Source organism: Muntiacus reevesi, chromosome 15, assembly GCF_963930625.1.
Source record: "Muntiacus reevesi chromosome 15, mMunRee1.1, whole genome shotgun sequence".
NCBI lineage: Eukaryota > Metazoa > Chordata > Mammalia > Artiodactyla > Cervidae > Muntiacus > Muntiacus reevesi.
The window spans coordinates 32189668-32196239 of record NC_089263.1 but is presented as its reverse complement, the minus strand read 5'-3'; positions in this window follow the sequence as shown (position 1 = coordinate 32196239).

Below are 6572 nucleotides of genomic sequence, written 5' to 3'. Positions count from 1 at the left end.
ATGCTTGCCAGCATTACGGGGGGCTGGGGGAAGGCAAGAATCCTGGGTTCTAGGCCAGGTTCTGATGGGCCAGGTAGCTCTGGCTCCCTTCCTCTGGCCTCGTCGGTTCATCTCACTGCTGGGGGAAGGGTATGCCCACACTGGCTATCTGCCTCTGAGGGCTAATGGAAGATGTCAGGCAAGAAAAGTCTTCAGAAATAAGACTCCGGGCACTACACGCAAATAACTGCTCCATGACCTGAACATTTCCCCCCAAATCGCTCCCCCAGAAGCGGAAAGTGGCTGTGACATCCGCTGCCCCCACTTCCTGTACCTGGGACCCTGCTCAACTCAAGTGGGGAAACCGTCATGGGCTAGCAGCATCACCTGCACCCACTCGTGCCGCCAGAAAGGCCCTCCCCTTTGTGGGGACCCGCAAACCCCATCCTTTACACCCAGGCCAGGATGTGCCTCCAACCTCAGAGGGAGGGCTAGGTCCCAGCTGGGCATCAGGAGTCAGAGGATCCAGTCCCAACTCTGCCAAGTGCTCCAGATTGCCTTGAGTCCCTCCTTCCTCTGGGCCTCAGTGAGGAGCCCCACCTGCCCACTTGCAGCCCTGAGGAGCAGGCAGGGACCCCAGAAGCTCAGATCTGGAAGGCACCAGGGCTTCCCATAGACCATAGATGTAGAAGGCCTATACAGGGGAGCAGGTGCCTGGCACTGAGCATTCCTCCTGGCAGGGACAGAAGGGCAACAGCCCATACAGATGGGCTACAATCTAAGAGGTGCAGTTCCCTCCCCCGGGGGCAGGACAAAATACCTGAAGTACCCATGCCTGCGAGGGAGGTAGCTGCCAGACCTGCCCTACCACCTTCCAGCCCCATCTCGTTCAACCAGCCCTTCCAAACGGCTCACCCCTTCCCACGTGCCATGGTCTCTCATACCACTGGGTTTTACAGGTGGTGGTTCCACTGCCCGGAACACCCTCCCCTCCTCTGTGTCTGGCCAACACCCCCTCAAGAACAGAAGAGTGAACAGAGCACAGAGTTGGGAGGTCCAAGGGTCCAGGGGTCCAGGGTCCCATCTGCTTGGGAGGGCAGAGCAGTAGGCAAACTCGCATCAGGCCTGACAGTGGGCACGCTGAGTTCAGGGTCCCCAGGGGCCAGGATAGACCTCAGCCAGGGAGACGGGGGCTGGTGGCTAGGGCAGAACTTGCAGACAGTCTGGGTTGTGGAGGAGCTGGCGGGCGCAGGGCCCAGCTTTGCTCGGTTGGCTGTGGAGGAGGCTGGAACTGCAGACTATTTTTAGGCTCCTGATGGATTGGAGAGCCAAGGATGCTACAGCCCTTGCTCTCTGGGAAAAGACTAAAGTGGCCCCGGCTCAACCTGGGGCTCAAGGTCTCCCAAGCGTTCTCTTTTGTCCCTAGAGACCAGAAGCTGGAGCCGAGAAGTGGACCGGAAGTATGCCCAGTACCCCCAAACATGCAAACACCCCAGAAGGATTTCCATGTCATTTGCACGCTGCTCTGTTTCCTCATCAGAAGGAACAGGAAGTTTCCTTTTAGAGGATCCTTGTTGGAGCAGGGCATTCACCCAAGTTCACCTCCAGCTGCCCCTCCTAGGTATCAAGAAAGGCTGGAAAGGGTGATGAAGCTCTAAAATCAGAAAACACAGACAGGGGATTCTAGCAGGTTAGCAAATACGTTCATCTGATCACTCAGTGGTGGCTCCCTGAAGAGCAATGTTGACAAGGCTTCATTCATTCAATCCGCAGATAACCATTTGCGTGTCTATTATGTGCCAGACACTATTCTAGGTGATGGGGGGTTACTGTGAGCAAAAATGACGAAATGCCCTCACAAAGCAGGTATGCTACTGCAGTGTGGTCCAAGAGAAATGTATTTGAGCCACACAGATAACTTCAAATATTCTAATAGCCAAATTAAATAGGAGTTAAAAGGAACAGGGAAGAAGGACTTTTATAATATATTTTATATAACCCAATATATCCAAAATGTTTTCACTGCCACATGTAATCAACATAATAATTTATTAACAAGATAAATTATTTTCTTCATATTACATCTTCAAAATCCAGTATGTCTTTTTATCCTTCCAGTGCATTTCAGTTCAGTTGAGTTATATTTCAAGGGCTTTTTCTAGAAGGCAGTTCTAGAGAAAATTGCTTGTCTGAGCTCAGGAGAAAGGAAAGCCATGACTGATTAGGTGTCTGCTATGGACCTGGGTAGGATACATGGGCTGGATAAGGATGTGGGCCGTGTGTTTGCCTTTGTGTTATCAACCCAACCCTGAACACGTATGTGCTCATCTCTACCTAGCCCTTTTGAGCCATTTCATCTTGCCCAACCTGAGAAAACTGCCAGCCTGACTTCTGGGATTTTAGTCAGGTCCAGCAGTTCTGGCATGGGCACCATCCTACAAAAAGATATCAGGACATCAACAAGGATCTCCTGGGTGTGAGTCTGTGTTTTTTCCTCTCTATGGGCTGGCTCATGGCCACTGGTGACCCTGAGAATGTGGGTTTTGCTTTTGTTTTATTCCCCAAGGCCTCTTCCTCCCAGAGTTAAATAACATCAACAGAAGAGTGTTTCCTGAGCCTGAATTAGCCATTTCACCAGCCCACACCCACAGACCTCCTGGCCAGACCCTAGCTGGGAAAGACCATCCCAGACTCTCCACTTGCTTTTCCAGACAGTGAGAAGCTAAAATTGGGCCGTGGAGGCAGCTGGAAATGCCTGAGGATTGGGTGTGTGTTGGGGGAGATGGGGGCGGTCGGGGTGTGTGTGTCGGGCAGTGGTGAACTTGGAGTGAGGGAGGCAGGGATACAGTGTGTAAAAAACTGGGTCTCAGATCCCCATCATCCTTATCATCATTACCATCATCACCCACCCACCCCTGCTCAAAACCCTTGGGAGACTCCCTAGAACCTAATGGATAAAGATCTAGGGCCTTGACCCCAGGAACTGATGTAGTAATCTAATCTCACTTCCAGAACCTCGCTCCTCTTTCATCTTATTCATTCATCTAACAAGAATGTATCATAGGGACTTTTCTAGGTGCTAGAGATGCAGCTGTGACCACAACTGACAATGTCCCTCTGTCTGTCTTCCTGGAGCTCACATTATTGCAACGAAGCCTATGGCACCCTAAGTTCTTGCACACACCCAGGTCTTTGCAAATGCTCTTCCCTCTTCCATTCATCAGTGACCTTTCCACCATCTACTCACCCTCCAAGGTGCTCTCTGCTCTTTGCCTGACATCTCCCCCAAAATGGATTGGTTCTCCTCCCACCTTGGACCCTTGCAAGTACAGTCACCACCCAGCTCAGTATCTGCCTCCCCTACCAGGCTGCAAGGGCTTGAGGGCAGGACCTGCACCTCCCCTCCCCAGGACCCTGGGGCCTGATTCCAGGTGCCCTCCTCCTAAAGCTCCTTCTTCTCCCCAGCTCAGGACTGAGCAGTAGAGACACGGAGGCCGAGTGGGGTCTAGGACTCCTCCGAGGTCATTGTGCAACTTCTGCCTGGGCCCATCCTCCTCCTGGCATTCCAGGGGAGGGACTGAGAGAAGAAAAGGCGCAGATTGTCTCCAGCAGAGGAAGGTGGAGGACCAAGGGGAGACGGGGATGGAGAAGATCAGGGCTCTTGGGGCTATGAATGCTGAGAATTGTTACAGGGTTTCAAGCAGCAGAGAGATGAGAAGGCAGTAGCCTTGGCCCACAGGATGGTAGGACACTGATCACCCAGGCGAACTTCAGTGGCCCTTAGAATTATGAAGCAGAGGGAGGCATAAAGGAGTCCCCCATCCCCTGCCGACTTCTCCAGGAAAGCTGAGCTTTGGTTTTTCCGTCTTACTCTCTCTTTTGTGCCCCTGGGGCGGGATGCACAAGACAGAAGACAGAAGGACAAGCCTGGCTCCTGTCCCTGACCTGGCCCCCAAGAGGCTGGTGTTGCTGCCATGATACTGTGTGGATCTCCATGCTCCCAGGGCCCAACCCTATAGTCCTCCCACCCACCACCCCCAGGGCCCACTGTGTGGCTGGCCAGTCAGGGGGAAACAGGGCAGCAGCCCAGGGCCCAGCCAGCCCCTCCCCATCGGCTCATTTACATGGGATTTACATGGACTCATGTCATGCCTTGATGCACACGACTTCCTGCCCACCTAGCCTCTCCTGGGGTGCCTCCATAGAGACAAAGGAATGTGTTCTGTCCCTCAGGTCCCCTGCTGTAGGCCCACAGGAGAGCCAAGAGACTCACCACAGGAAAGAGGGCACCTACTGGGGTCCAGAGAGAGGGCAGGGACCTCCTAGAGGTTGCCTGGCAATCCAGGTGTGGTCAGGGCTTGAGACCTACCTTCCCCACTAGCCACTCCCAGAACCCACTCCTTCTGCCCTCTCCACCACCATCCAGGGCTTGAGGAAGGGTCAGTCCATGCTGCTGCCGCTGCGGCCCAGTTATGAGCTGGAAGAACTGACTGACCTAGGCATTGACTCTAAGCTCCTTCCAAAGGCCAAATTAGTCTTAGATCCCCTTACAGTGTGCAAGAAGGGGCCTCTCAGAGGCGCTGTCCAGCCCCGTCCTCTTCCACACAAGAAGAATGAGGCTCGGGAAAGGCCAGGTCTGCCCAAGATCACAAAGGATGATGGAGATCCCGGGTCTCTGCCCCCAGCCCAGAGCTTGCTGGGGTCACCCAAACTCCTGGCCTGAGCACCTGGGGCCACCTTGCTCACCCTGGGAAGGCACGTGTGGGAGCGGGAAGAACCATGCAGAACCTCCGGCATGGGGCTGGCCCACGAGAGTGCAGTGCAGACAGAAGTGGTGGGGGGGGGGCAGTTCTGGCCCTGCGGGGGTCTGCGAGCCAGCTGGAAGCTGGGCTCAGATTCAGAGAGGGGAACTGTCCCCAGCCTGCCACAGTCCCCTCTCCAGGAGTTACTGCTCAGCAAAATCTCCCAGCAAATCCCAAAAGGCCTGGATCAGACCTCCCTGGCAGTCTAGTGGTTAAGATTCTTGTGCTCCCAATACAGGGAACACGGGTTCTATCCCTGGTGGGGGAAGAGCCCACATGCTGCATGGCCAAAAAGAAATCTCCAAAAGCCTGGGTCCCTGCACGTGGGGCAGGAGGGAGGGGAACAAAGGAGAGGGGAGGGAAGAATGCCCGGGTCCCTCTCTGCATGCACCCCCAGGCCCCCACCCTCTATCCCTGGTCCTGTCATAGCTCTGTCCACCATCCCCGTGAATAGCCCCTAGCTCCCCTCCCCACTTCCCACCCCCGCCTTGAGGGACCCCTTTTCACACATCCTTTGGGGTTTTAAAACCTATGGGCTTTATCTTAAAGGGAGTTCAAGAGTTTCTAAGGTACAAATCCCACCCCAGCACTGTCACTCTCCTGGTGGTTGAAGAGCCAAGCTCGCTAAGCACCCAAACCTTGCCCACCAGTCCCTCCTTGCTGGAACCACCCCCCCTGCACACACACTGATCCCTGCCTGCCTGCTGGCCCCACCACCTCCCCTGCCCTCTTGCCTTCCGGCCCAGATACTTCCATCACCACAGGTTTATCCTACAGGGTCTTATTTGATCAGATTTATCTCCCAGAATGGGACCCTTGAAGGCAGGGAGGCCAAAGGCTGTTTCTAGCATGGCCAGGCCTCCTCAGGGAAGTGGTTAGGGGGTGGAGGCTGGGAAGCGGGAAAGGCCCACTCTTGAGGTGAGGAAAGGTGGGGTGCAGGAGTGTCTGGGCTCCAGGTCCTTGTCTGGCAGGCAGAGCAGTGCTCGAGAGCTGTGGGTTTAGATCTCACTCCTGCCTCTCGCTAACCAGGAGCCCCTCAGTGCTAAGGTTCTCGGGAGAGGGGGTGAGGCTCACAGGGGCAGGAGGTGCTGAGTCACAGACAGGAGCCCCCACCCTTACCCCCTGACCAGAAGGGCGTGGAAGGCAAGGAGCACGCACAGGTAAATAAATAGTTTGTTTATTAGTAATATGTTACATTATTAAAGTGCATTGAGAAGAGATGCAGGGGCCGAAGCTGGAAGGCCACCAGCCCCAGGCCCTGCCCCAGGCTGGCCAGACACAGCCAGAGAAGGGCCCAGCTCTCTGCTGAAATCCATGGACAGGGCTGGGGGCAGAGCCGCCCACCTGGAGAGCTTGGCCCAGGCCGTCCCTACAGGAATTCACAGTTTAGCCTAAGTTATAACATGTCCTGAGCTGAAGGTGGGAGGCTAGGAGCATGGAAGCACAGCCCTTGGGGAAGGGGGCTGAGGGGAGGGGAGGGGACCCCCCGCCCCCCAACCCCCAATGCCAAGGGCAGAGTCCTAGAAACCTCCCCCTGAGGACCTGGCTCCTCCTTTGAAATGAACACGGTGAACCTAGGGCTCAGTTTTCTCCTTCATTCTCCCCTGTCTCCCTCATCCCACCCCCTCCCGCAACCACCCTGACCAGGGGCATGGACCAACGTCCCCTTCAGACTGGGCTCCCAGGGCAGAGCCAGCTCATGCTTCTCTCTTCAAACCCATGCCCATCCCTGGACTCTCATTCCATTCCCAGGAGCCATAGACTCAAGCCCCCCCCGCCCCGCCATGACCT